Genomic DNA, 13,368 nt, shown 5'->3' on the forward strand with positions numbered 1-13,368 from the left:
TTGGGATAGGCTGATAGAGGGGAAATGTCAGGGTCTCTGGTGGTCTGCAGAGAGAATAAGGAGAAGTAGTTGTACAGTGAGGCCTTTCCTACACTGTCTGCCACATGACTTTCATTAGGAATGAAGGCATTTTTCAGCACTTCAGGTTTTTCAGTAGCTTTTTAAGCCTGGGCCCCCATCTGGACCCATTTGATCTACAGCCAGCTGAATGTGAGCCAGTGTGTGCCCAGGTGGCTACGAACGTCAACAGCAACCTGGATCAGTGACCAGCAGGACCAGGGATGATATTGTCCCCCTTGACTCAACCTGGTGACTGGCCACACCTTGAGTCCTGGGTTCAGTTTTGGGCCTCCTCCTTCCAAGAATGACATTAAGGGGCTGGAGCTTGTCCAGAGAAGGTCAACAAAGCTGCTGAAGAGACCCAGGCACAGACTAAATGTGGTCAACCAGGTATTGCATACAAGCTCTGACCCAGTGTGGAAGGGACAAGGAGAAAGCCTCTCATACACTGTGATGGACAGAAAGAGTCAAGGCTGAGTTTTGAAGTCAGAGAATGATCTGGGTTGTTTAGAATGCTATTAGACTTGTAAAAAAAAATATAAAGGAGAAACTGAGTGGAATGAGGAAAGGTCAGAAACTAATTTAGTTGTGTGTGTTTCTTTGCCAGCATGAGTTTTGTGGGATCCTTTTCTTTTGATTTGTTTGGTCAAAATCCTTGGTTTGGTTTTGTTGTGGTTTTGGGTTTTTTTTCCCTCCCCAAATGTTTCCAATAAGGTGAAGCTGCTTTTTCAGAAAAAAAATATAAATATATATAAATATTTAAATGCTTTTGGCTTACTGATATTGAGAAATCCTGACTTTTGTCACTGATTAATCAAAATGAAGAAGTGGGAAGAAGTAGAGCCATCAGCAATTTCTGGAAAGAGAAAGGAGAGATTGTGAAGGAAGAAAGGGGAAAGAAAAGGAAAGGAAGAAAAGGAAAGGGGGGAAAAAGGAAAGGAAAAGGAAAAGGAAAAAAAGGAAAGAGAAAAAAAGGAAAGGAAAAGGAAAGGGGGAAAAGAAAGGAAAAGAAAAAGGAAAAAAGGAAAGGGGAAAAAAGGAAAGGGGGAAAAGAAAGGAAAAGAAAAAGGGGGGGGAAGGGAAAAAAGGAAAGGGGGAAAAGAAAGGAAAAGAAAAAGGAAAAAAGGAAATGGAAAAAAGGAAGGGAAAAAAGGAAAGGGGGAAAAGAAAAAGGAAAAAAGGAAAGGGGAAAAATGAAAGGAAAAGGAAAGGAGGAAAAGAAAAAGGAAAAAAGGAAAGGGAAAAAATGAAAGGAAAAGGAAAGGGGGAAAAGAAAGGAAAAGAAAAAGGAAAAAAGGAAAGGGAAAGCAAATATAACCTGTGAAAAAGATAATGTGCAGGTATGCAAAAGATGTGAGTAGAGAGAAAGGAACAGAACCAAGAGGCTAGGAATTAGTCTGAACAGCAGAATTCAGACTGGACTGTGAAAAGGCAGAGCAGGTAACTGGATTCTGAAGGTGGAAAATACCCCAAGATGCAGGTGTGGCTGCCACATGTATGGTCACCTCCTCACTGCTCTGTCCCTGGGAACTACCCTTTTGTTTCAACACACATGGAGTCTTAAGCAGCTACCTTCAGCTTGCTTTCTTAATGTAGTAAAAGCACATGTTTTCCTACTCTAAATTCATCCCTTCCCTAGACTGAGGGCAAGATTTTTCTCTCTCCATCAAAGCCAGATTGGATGATGCCTTGAGCAAGCTGGTCTAGTAGCAGGTGGCCCTGCCCATGGCAGGGGGGTTGGAACTAGGTGATCTTTAAGGTCCCCAGTCTGTGTATTCTGTGATTAAAGCTTCAGCATAACTGAGGCACCTGGTTTCCTAGTGAAGGGCACAAAAGGAGGTTGCTACAGAGAGGAGTTGTGCTGCACACTGGCTGGGTGACAGTCGGTGTGCTGGTTGTTCCACGCTGCAGAAGGCTCTGAGTAGACCACATCTTCATACCTTTAGAGGCAGCCTCTCTCTGGCTTATCTACACTTGCAAAAAGGGAAAGGGATTAATTTTCTTGGTTTGCTTAATACATTGTTTATTATTTTAATTAACTTGGGCAGCCCCACCCTAACTGAGAATGCATCCTGCTTAAAAATGTGCAGTGCCATCATGCCATTTGCATTTACTTCTTGGCATCTCTGGCTTTCTGCTCTTACCTCCAGTTACCAACCCAGGCTGGTGAAAGGGCAGCAAAGCACTCAGAGCAGTAGGGACTGACCTTTGGAGTCTGCTTTTGCTGAAAATGCATTGATCTGGAGCCTGCTCTCATTCAAAACCCATTCCAGGAGACATGGCTTTGTTCAGGCTATCTACCAGCTGAAGCGGTGGAATCTTTGGCAGCTAGCCTCCAGGTTCTGTTTCTCTATCCTTTCACATTACTGTGGCTTGTGTTGAGGCTTGCAGCAAGTGTATTTATTCCCTCTTATCAGGAATGGTTCCTTGCTTTTAATTTACACATGCATCTGCAGTGCATCTCCCAAGCACGGGAGATGCTAATCACCCCAGATTAGAAGCCACGGACAGCACTCCGTGGCTGCAGGGCAAAGTAAGAACATGAACAAAGTAGAGCAGAGTAGAACTCAATGGCATAGAAGCCCTATCCACATGTCTAGCACTGCTGATAATTAAAGGGAATTAATTCAGAGATACAGAAAATAAATGCTTAGCTTGGTGTTTTGCCTGCTGTGAGCCTTTGCCTAGCATTTTCTATTTCATAGAATCACAGAATTGTCAGGGTTGGAAAGGACCTCAAGGATCATCCAGTTCCAATCCCCCTGCCATGGGCAGGGACACCTCACACTGGATCAGGTTGCTCAGAGCCTGGCCTTAAAAACTCTTGTTCTGGGAATAGTAGGCTATAGGCATGTAAGAATCCCCATGTGCCACACTCATCTCACCTTGGGGAAGTTACCATCCCCTCAGTACCAATCTTCTCAATGCAAAACCCAAGTTAGACTCTCTGTAGAGGTTTCCATGATTTCACTCCAGACCCCTGTTGTGAACTCAAGGCAAAGGGCAATGTTCTGGTGCAAACAGAACATAAACAACCAGTCCTGAAAATCAGACCTGCAGTGCACTGCTGTTTGCTGGAATTTGCTCTTTGTTTTAAGATCCTCTCCTTGGCTCATCCTTCTCCCACGTTTCCTTTAAAGGGCTTTTGTGCTCCATCACCAGCTGTAAATTTTGTGGGATGCTGCCTCCGTAGAAAGGAAGCAAATGGAAACCTCCTGTAGCAGTTAGAAGTGGATGCTTTAAGGGTGTTCTGAGTTGTGAATTTCCATATTTAACACATTCAGAAGGCTGTATGGTGTGTTTATGCTTCTGAAATGGGGTTGAAAAAGTCTGTCCCCCATAATTGCTTATTTTATATGGAAAGCTTTTAATGTGGCATGCTTGCTAAAATAAGGGCCCCTCAGAAGTAGGCTAATATCAGTATTTAAAATCAGAAATCATAGAATCATAGAATGAACTAGGCTGGAAGAGACCTTAGAGATCATCTGGCTGGAGGTAAGGAGGAAGTTTTACACAGAGAGAGTGATTGCCCATTGGAATGGGCTGCCCGAGGAGGTGGTGGTGTCGCCATCGCTGGGGGTGTTCAGGGCAAGGCTTGACAGGATGCTTGGTTGCATGGTTTAGTTGATTAGGTGGTGTTGGATGATAGGTCGGACATGATGATCTTGAAGGTCTCTTCCAACCTGGTTTATTCTATTCTATTCTATTCTATTCTATTCTATTCTATTCTATTCTATTCTATTCTATTCTATTCTATTCTATTCTGTTTTATTCTGTTCTGTTCTGTTTTATTCTGTTCTGTTCTGTTCTGTTCTGTTCTGTTCTATTCTATTCTGTTCTATCTAATCCAACCTCCCTGCCATGGGCCTGGCTCAACTAGCCCAGGTTGCTCAAGGCCCCATCCAGCCTGGCCTTGAACATCTCCAGGGAAGGAAGCATCCACAACCTCTCTGGACAATCCATTCCATTGAGGTGTCAGATAAAAAAGCTACAAGGTAGGTTTATTTATGGGATGCCCAGATGTCTCCCAAAAGTTGAAACTCCTCTACCTTCCCACCTGGAGTATGACCATACAGCTGTACAAGATGGTCAGGCATTGCCCAGGCAGGTGGTGGAGTCCCCGTCCCTGGAGGTGTTCAAGAAATGTGTGGCCATGGCACTTGGGGACATGGTTTAATGGCCATGGTGGTGTTGGGTTGACAGCTGGACTCAGTGATCTTGGAGGTCTTTTCCAATGGAAACAATTCCATGAGTCTATAAACTGGCTATAACTAAAACAGTCTTCATCCATCATCCATAGTGCTGAACTTAATAAGGAAGTGAAGAAACTCATCATTAATTTAACTCAATATTGAAGTTTCATTAAAATGTTGTCATTTATGCCTATTAAAGTTTCCCTTTCTTGTCCTCATGCCATTTTTTACTGTCTATTTTTCCTTAGTATTTGGGCTTGGGCAATGTATTTCCCTTACCTCTGATGAGGAGTAGCCATTGGTTTCCTATTTCCAGTCCTAATGTTACTTCCATAGTCAACACAACTCACTGTGGTTGTGGGGAGCAAGGAGACACTCTTGTGGGGTGTTACCTGGGCTGGCTGAGTCAGAGAGGTCCCAATGTCCAGTAGAATTGCTGGATAATTAATTGTCCTGGTTTCATCAGTGTTTTATCAGTGGTGATAGTTAATTGTGAGTATAATACTAGCACAGGTTACATGACCTCTCAGGACCATTTTGCACAGTACAAAAATGATGTCCCTTTTTGGTGAGTTACAGCATTTACTTAATATTTTGTGACTAATAATCAGGTACTCCTGGGGTAGTTGAATGTCCCTACTTTGCAGACAGGAAAACTAGGGCAAGAAATAATTGGATCAGCAGTTGCTTCCAATCCTGTTCAAAAGGGACCTGGCCTCAGTGATTCACGCCCTTGCTGCTTCCCGTCTGGACTCCATCAGCACAGAATACCTGGGCATGAAGCCATCAGCCTGTAGGATGTTCCAGTGAATACAGGGAGCTGCAGCACTGCTCCTCAGCAGCAAAAGAGACCAGGAGCATATTCAACCTGCTCTCTTTCTGCCCACACTACCTGCCTACCTTTGTCCAGTTCTGCTCTAAGACTCAATCCTGAACATTCTAGGTGTCCTGGGTCCATCACACCACAGATCACTTGAGAATCTGGTGACAATGTGGTGGTTGACAGCTCTGCTTTGTGGGTGTTTTTATCAAAGGGAGGAAATGTGTTTGGACAGGAGCTAAGACTTCCTCACAGACTGGCTGGGAGTGTGAAACAGGCTTCCACAGCAGTTAAGTGTCACCACAGGCATCCTCAAGACACTTACCTACAAGTACACTAACCTACACTTACAAGAGTAGGGTGCACCTAAAGATGCCAAAGGTTTCCTTCTCTCATATAAACATCTACCTGCATGTAGATCTCTAAACCTTCCCCCAGGCCCCAACCCACAACAACAGAGCTTCTCTAAAATGAAACAACACAGTTCCTTCCCCAGGGAAGGGATGAAAGAAAGAAGGAAGCACTCACAGCAGATGTTATTCATGTCACTTAAAAGAGCAGGAGAACCTTTCCCAGTTCCCAGTGCAAGCAGCTGAAACAAAACAAGGCAGGGGCAGCACAGAAGAGTCTCCAAAAGTTTTGTGTAGCTTCATAAAATCATTGAATTGTTTCAGTTGGAAAAGACCCCTAAGATCACTGAGTCTCAGTGTCAAGTGTGTCCCTCCCCTGATGTCCATTTTTGTGCTCTAAAGTTAGCATTGCTGGAACTAATCTTCCAGTTTCTTCCTCATTCCTCAAAGGGTTAAGTTTTCTAAAGACCTCTGCATTATAGAGTGCTCCTTGCTCAACATTTTAAAACAGCCTTTAAAGCACTCATGACCTGAGCTGGAGCCAAACTAAGCAAGCTCTAGGCTATTTGAAGAACTAAAAGACTCAACTAAGACCTTTATTGGAGACAGTAGCAGCGCTGGGATTCAAACACTGTATCCTCTCATTTGGGGGTCAGCTGGAGAAAACTCCTCATTAACCTGGGTTGAGGTTGTGTCCTTGTGGCAAAAGTCTACTGGGAACAGCTGGGAAAGGGCTTGGTGTGAGGAGAGCATCATCCATGGCACCAATTCCTCCATAGAGGATTGTTTGGCCAAGGCCCCACAGCAGTGGAATCTATTTATCAAGCAGGTCCCAATGGCAAGCATGGCAGCAGGGGAGGCTGTGAATAATTTGCACTCTTTACACAAAGATAGGGATGAAACTTTCAAACTTGCAGGTGAAGTTAGCTTTTCAAGGATGTTTTCTTCACACAAAGGCCTCAAAACAATTTTTATGTGCTGTTGGAGATTAGTTCTGGCCTTTCTAGGTGCCCATACTCTTGGGGTGGAACAGAGAAGTTGGCTTTCTGGGCCCCAAAGGCCAGGAGCCAGCAGGGAATAACTTTGTCAGCTCTTCTTAAAAAGAAGCCTACCTGAAATCCAATTAACAGTCAAAGCTTTAGGCCAACATTTTCCAACTCAATGGCTTATTTCTGAGAGGGTGCTGAGCACATCAGGCCAGTGGAAGGTGCTGGTGCTGAGTACAGCAGGAAATTAGGTCATAAATGCCTGAAGTTAGGAACCTTGATAAAAAGCATAGGTGCTGAGCAGCCATAGCCTCATTTAAAGGTTCCAGCAAAACACTTTTGATGCCTAAATACAGGCACAGTCAGTAATGGTGGCCTCAGTCCTCAGCAGGCAGTCAGGTTGCTTTTGTCAGAACAAATGCCTAGGAGCCAGGAGAGCTGGATTCAGTTACAAGGTCAGGGACTAACTTGCTCCACTGAACCATGTGTGCTCTCCATCTCCTGAGTGAGGATGCTGGTGAGAATATGTGTGCCAGAGATAGCAGGGTTGTAATTAATGCTTGTGTTTTGAGGGAGCTGAACAGAGCTGCATGCTTTGCAAGAATTACTTGTCTGGGTGGGGTTTTCCTGAAGCCTTACTGTGTTTCTGTTTCAGATGTGTCTTAGTATCATAGAATCATTTTGGTTGGAATCATAAAAGAATCATAAAGGGTGGACCTTTAAGATTGTTGAGTCCAACCATTCTCTAACTCTACCTAAAGTCTGTTGTGAAATGATGCCCCTCAGCACCACATCTCTGCCTTTTTGATACACCTCCAGGGATGGGGATTCAACCACCTCTCTGGGCAGCCTGTGCCAGAATTTGAAAACCCTCCCAGGAATTTTCATAGAATTGTTAGGGTTGGAAGGGACTTCAAGGATCATCCAGTTCCAAACCCCTGCTGCTCTCAAGCCAGTCCCTGCCCAGCCTATATCGGTACTTGGGTTTGCCCTGACCCAGATGCAGGACCTTGCACTTGGTCCTCTCCAGCCTGTCAAGGTCCTTCTGGATGGCATATCTTCCCTCCAGCTGTCTGCTGCACCACACAGCTTGGTGTCATCAGCAAACCTGCTGAGGGTGCACTCAATGCCACTGTCCATGTTGCCAGCAAGCCTGGTTCCAGTACTGATCCCTGAGAGACTCCACTTGTCACTGGCCTCTGCTTGGACATTGACCATTGACAGCCACTCATTTTGTTCTAATACCCAGCCTAAACTACACCTAACACCAAGCTGAGGACATTTCCTCTTGTCCTATCATTTGTTACTAGGGAGAACAGTATCACAGTATCACCAAGATTGGAAGAGACCTCAAAGATCATCAAGTCTAACCCATCACCACAAACCTCATGACTAGACAGAAGCCACCCCCCACCCCTCTCCAGCCTCCTTGCTGGTAATTGTAGAGGCCCAGAAGGTTCTCTCTCATCCTCCTTTCTCCAGACTAAACAACCCCCCTTCCTTCATCCTCACAAGATCCTTCATCAGGGGTATTTTTTTGCCACTCCCTGGATCCACTTCAGTACTTCAGCGTCACTCATATGGATATTAACATCCACCAGGCTGTGCACTGGGTATTCTTCTATGCTTCCAAGATTTAAAAACTTCAGAGTTGTGTTCCTGAGACTGGAGATTTCTTTCCCTAGAAGGGAGGATTGCTTTCTCTGCAGATTCTCTCAAGGAAAAGGCAGTGGGGAGATGCATGGTGGAGGCAGTGTTGCATTAGCTCTTTAAGGACACGGCTTCAAAGTGTTTCCCTCTGCATTTCTTTTGCTTCAATGTCAAACGAAGTTTAAATACCAGGAGGGGCAAAAAAAATAAATAATGAAATACTTTGAAATCCCTTCCTGTGCCCCTTGCCTCCTGGGGCTCGAAGGGTGTTACAGCCACCTTAGGTTTTCCTGTGGTAATTCTCTTCCAAATAAGAAATTTCCAGGTTTGGAGCCTGTGAGTTCACCCTCCTTTCATTGGCCTATTCAAATGTAAACGGCCCGCAGTGGGGACTTCATGAATATTGATAGCACATTGCAGAGCCCACCAAGCCCAAAGTGCCCGGGAGATTTTGCTGGGGCCACTTGATTTCACTAAACAGTGCTCCCGAAAAGATGGCAAAGGATTGCCTTCTCCCCACACACTTTTAACTCCTCGTGCAGCAGTGTGTGAAACTTGCCACGCTTTCCCCCCACCCCCTTCCCCTGTAAATAAGCAGGAAATCATGTGTTCACAACATCCCTTTAGACATTCCCTGAGAGAATTATCTGGAGCAACCAAATCACAGCTACAGGTTTGTTCTTTTATTATTTTTTTTTTCCCAGATGCTTGAGTGATGTTATTGATGAAATTGCAGAATTAATTGGCACAGGCAGTGTAGCAGTTAAGTGATGAATATTGCCTTTTACACCCAGCATTTTAATCTTGACAAGAAGTGTGGGCTTAAGGAAGAGGAAAACAGCAAAGGATTGGAAAGAAAACATGCTGCCCAAAATAAGTAGTGGACTACACCCACAAAATACCCATTAGAAAAAAAATAAATAGAGAAGAAGAAGAAGAAGAAAGGCAAGAATGTCTTTTCCTTCTCTTTCAAGGAGGGTGGCAAAACAGAAACAGAATCCTTTTGGATTCCTTTCTGGCCTGTATTAGGAATAGTGTGGCCAGCAGGAGCAGGGAAGTCATTGTGCCCCTGTACTCTGCATTGGTTAGGCCACACCTTGAGTCCTGTGTCCAGTTCTGGGCCCCTCAGTTTAAGAAGGACATTGAGACACTTGAAGGTGTCCAGAGAAGGGCAACAAGGCTGGGGAGGGGTCTGGAGCACAGCCCTGTGAGGAGAGGCTGAGGGAGCTGGGGTTGCTTAGCCTGGAGAGGAGGAGGCTCAGGGGAGACCTCATTGCCCTCTACAACTACCTGAAGGCAGGTTGTAGCCAGGAGGGGGTTGGTGTCTTCTCCCAGGCAAGCAGCAGCAGAACAAGAGGACACAGTCTCAAGCTGTGCCAGGAGAAGTTTAGACTCAAGGTGAGGAGAAAGTTCTTCACCGAGTGAGTCATTCGTCATTGGAATGTGCTGCCCAGGGAGGTGGTGGAGTCCCCATCCCTGGAGGTGTTCAAGAGGAGATTGGATGTGGCACTTGGTGCCATGGTTTAGTCACGTGGTCTGTGGTGACAGATTGGACTTGATGATCCTCGAGGTCTCTTCCAACCTTGGTGATACTGTGATACTGTGAAAACACCTTTAAGATCACTTGAGTCCAACCATTCTCTGACTCTACCAAGGCTGGTGATGAACCCTGTCCCTCAACACCACATCTCTGCAGCTTTTAAATGCCTCCAGGGATGGGGATTCACCTCCCTGGGCAGCCTGTGCCAGCCTTTGAGATCTCTTTCAGGGATGAGGTTTCTTCTAATGTTCAATCTAAACTTGCCCTGGTGTAACATGAGGCCATTACCTCTCATCCTATCACTTGTTACTAGAGAGAAGAGACTAACAGTCTCCTGGCTCCAGCTTCCCTTCAGATAGTTGTAGAGAGCAATGAGTTCTCTCCTCAACCTTCTCTCCTCCAGACTGAACAACCCCAGTTCCCTCAGCTGCTTCTCAGAAGACCTCTTCTCCAGACCTTTCACCAACTTCATTGCCCTTCTCATTGGACACTTGAATATTTGTCCCTATTTTGCCTCCTCCTTCCTCTTCATCCTCTTGCATGCCTGGATTCTTTTTGTGAAACCCAGGTAACTATTTTCAAAAGAATCAGTAGGAACAAAAATAATAACCCACCCTTTGAATCCGTTCTCCTTACTACCTTGGTCTGGTCAATGCTGAATAGGTTCTGCAGACTCAGGTGATACAAAACTGTTTGTAATCCCTGTGACTGCAAAGACTCTGATGTAAATGTGTTAAGTGAAGTTTGTTGTCTCCACTCTGATAGCAGCATAAAACCAAATCATTCAGAATATAAGTTATAGAATCATAGAATTGTCAGGGCTGGAAGGGACCTCAAGGCTCAGCCAGTCCCAATCCCCCTGCCATGGGCAGGGACACCTCACACTACAGCAGGTTGCTCACAGCCACATCCAGCCTGGCTGCAAAAAACTCCGGGGATGAGGCTTCCACCACCTCCCTGGGCAACCTGTGCCAGGCTCTCACCACCCTCATGGGGAACAACTTCCTCCTAACATCCAATCTCAATCTACCCATTTCTAGTTTTGCTCCATTCCCCCCAGTCCTATCAATCCCTGACACCCTCCAAAAGTCCCTCCCCAGCTTTCTTGGAGCCCCCTTCAGATCCTGGAAGGCCACAATTAGGTCTCCTTGGAGCCTTCTCTTCTCCAGACTGAACAACTCAAACTCCCTCAGTCTGTCCTTATAGCAGAGCAGCTCCAGCCCTCTGCTCATCCTTGTGGCCCTTCTCTGGACACCTTCCAGCACCACCAAGTCTAGATGTGGGCTCCAGAACTGGACACAGTACTCAAAGTGGGGTCTCACCAGAGCAGAGTAGAGGGGGAGAAGTTGTGCTGTTCCTTTGTCTTTTTAAGTATTGACTCTGAAAAAACATATCAGTGCCATTGTGTGTCAGCATCAACATCATGATTTCTGATTGTTTTAGCAAATGGAACAGTGAGGTTTCAGCCTAAAGAAGCAAAATCAGAAAGGAAAATGCAGGGAAAGGCAAAGGAAGGAAATGAAAGGCAAAGGAGTAGAGGAGAAGTAGAAAGGAGATTACGGAGCAAACAAAGAAACAAGACAGAAATAACAGTACTTGGAAAGGCAAACATTTTTTTCTGCTGAGTGATGCTGATAGTAATGATAAGACCCTTGCAAAAATAAATCATGGTAATAATAAGGGGAAGATCAGTTCTTACATAAAGGCCAATTTCTACCCTCAGTCCTTGTAGAAACCTCTGTGAGCATCAGGGAGTCCTGCTGCAGATTGAGGGCAGGGGAAGCAGTAAATGTATTCCCTGACCCACAAATAATCATTAGAAATGGAATTCTGCCCTTTGCAGAAAATGAGGTTTTATCATCTGTGCCCTGAGCGTTTCAGCCCACACCTTGCCATTAGTCAGATCAGTTGGCTCATACACCTGGAGCAGGCAGAAGAAATAAGCACTCTGTTTGCATTTGAATAATTTCCCTGGTAGATGAGTTCTCTTAGTTGTCCATCCATTAATTTCTTGCTAATGTAGCTGCTGTCGATGGGTGATTTTCTGTGCTAAACAGGAAGCACCACTCCTTCATTCCAGGCCGTGCTCCTTCCTAGCACTGCCCTGCTGTTAGCTACCAGTAGCTGCCGTTATATTATCTTTCATCTGGCCCAGAGCTGACAACAGATGGCCATCTCCGGGACTGCCATCAGTGTGACTTTATGAAGCATCCAGCTATGGTGTACTGAGGAGCTTCATGGCCAGTTCTGCAAATCTGCCTCCCTTCCCCCCACCCCCACTGCTGGCCCCCCTCACTCCAGCCCCATGAATAAGCTCCTCGCTCCTGGCTCCACTCTCCGCTGGTCCTGCAGTTTCTCAGCGAGTGATGGCACAATGTCACCACTGAAAGGCTCGAGGTCTGCCTGCTCTTCCTTCCACACCACTGGCAGAAGGTTGCTGTGGCCCCTCTATACCTCAGCATCCTCACTCCTCCATGGTTTCAGTGTTCCAAAGCAGAGGTACAGGGGCTCAGTAGCAGCAAACATGCTACATTTTAAGATCTGGAGTCTGAACCCTACCTTCTTCCATCACAGAGCTTAGTTCAATGTCCCTACACCTCTTCAAGCTCCAGAGATTTTGAGAGAGGTGGAGATATTTTTTGTTTAATGTTCCACAAGACATGCTGCCAAACTAGGAGTGGGTGTATCATAGAATCACAGAATTGTCAGGGCTGGAAGGGACCTCAAGGGTCAGCCAGTTCCAACCTCCCTGCCATGGCCAGAGACACCTCACACTACAGCAGGTTGCTCACAGCCACATCCAGCCTGGCTGCAAAAACCTCCAGGCAGGAGGCTTCCACCACCTTCCTGGGCAACCTGTGCCAGTCTCTCACCACCCTCATGGGGAACAACTTCTTCCTAACATTCAATCTGAGTCTACCCATTTCTAGTTTGGTTCCATTTCCCTTAGCCCTATTAAACCCTGACACCCTCAAAAGTCCCTCCCCAGCTTTTTTGTAGCCCCCTTCAGATACTGGAAGGCCACAACAATAAAGTCTCCTCAGAGCCTTCTCTTCTCCAGACTGCACAACCCCAACTCTCTCAGTCTGTCTCCATAGGAGAGGTGCTCCAGCCCTCTGCTCATCATATGAAGTATGAAAGGAGCTAAAATATTGATTAAGAGACCCAGAGTGGAGAGAAGTATAAAACTCCACAAGCATCCTGATTCCATTGACACATCAGATCATTTGGAAAAGCTGTTTTCAACAGGGTGGCTGCTGTGCAAGCATGCTGGAGAAAGATGTATTGTTTGCTCTTGACAGAGTTGTCTAAAGCAAGGTACCTCCAGTGCTGAATCCGTATTTTAAGAGAAATTCACAGTTATATCCTTTATTGTGATATTTGCAGCAAGTCTACAGCTAGTAAGAGTCTCTGCCCTCAAGCTATAAAGGAGTAAGGTTCCATTGTTGGATAGAGAGCAGCCTTGTGTGTGAGAGGCTGAGATGTGGTAGGCAAGATGGATAGTGCTTAAAAGCAGTTGCTTGGGGTGCTGTCATTTAGAAGAGGAGCACTGAGGATTTAGCCCAAAGTGAAAGGCCTGCTAAATGAACCCCTTCACATCGGTCACATTTTCAGCTGCCTGAGCTAACAAGTTTCCTCCATTGATAGGTTCATTGAGTAGGAGGGAAGTTGGGAGGGGATGAATTCCCCGAGGGAGGAGGTGCAGATAGTTTGTGCAAACAAGGTGTGGTCAGTGATTCATAAAGAGACACATCCAGGAAACTCCAGT

At 45.7% G+C, this 13,368-nt stretch overlaps 1 protein-coding gene across 12 annotated transcripts in view; it reads left to right on the forward strand.

Annotated features, from left to right (window-relative positions):
• Positions 1-13,368, forward strand: part of ZNF521 (zinc finger protein 521) — a 336,867-nt gene that overhangs the window by 295,460 nt on the left and 28,039 nt on the right. The window lies entirely within an intron of this gene.

The sequence above is a fragment of the Dryobates pubescens genome, chromosome 3 (genome assembly GCF_014839835.1).
Source record: "Dryobates pubescens isolate bDryPub1 chromosome 3, bDryPub1.pri, whole genome shotgun sequence".
Taxonomy (NCBI): Eukaryota; Metazoa; Chordata; class Aves; order Piciformes; family Picidae; genus Dryobates; species Dryobates pubescens.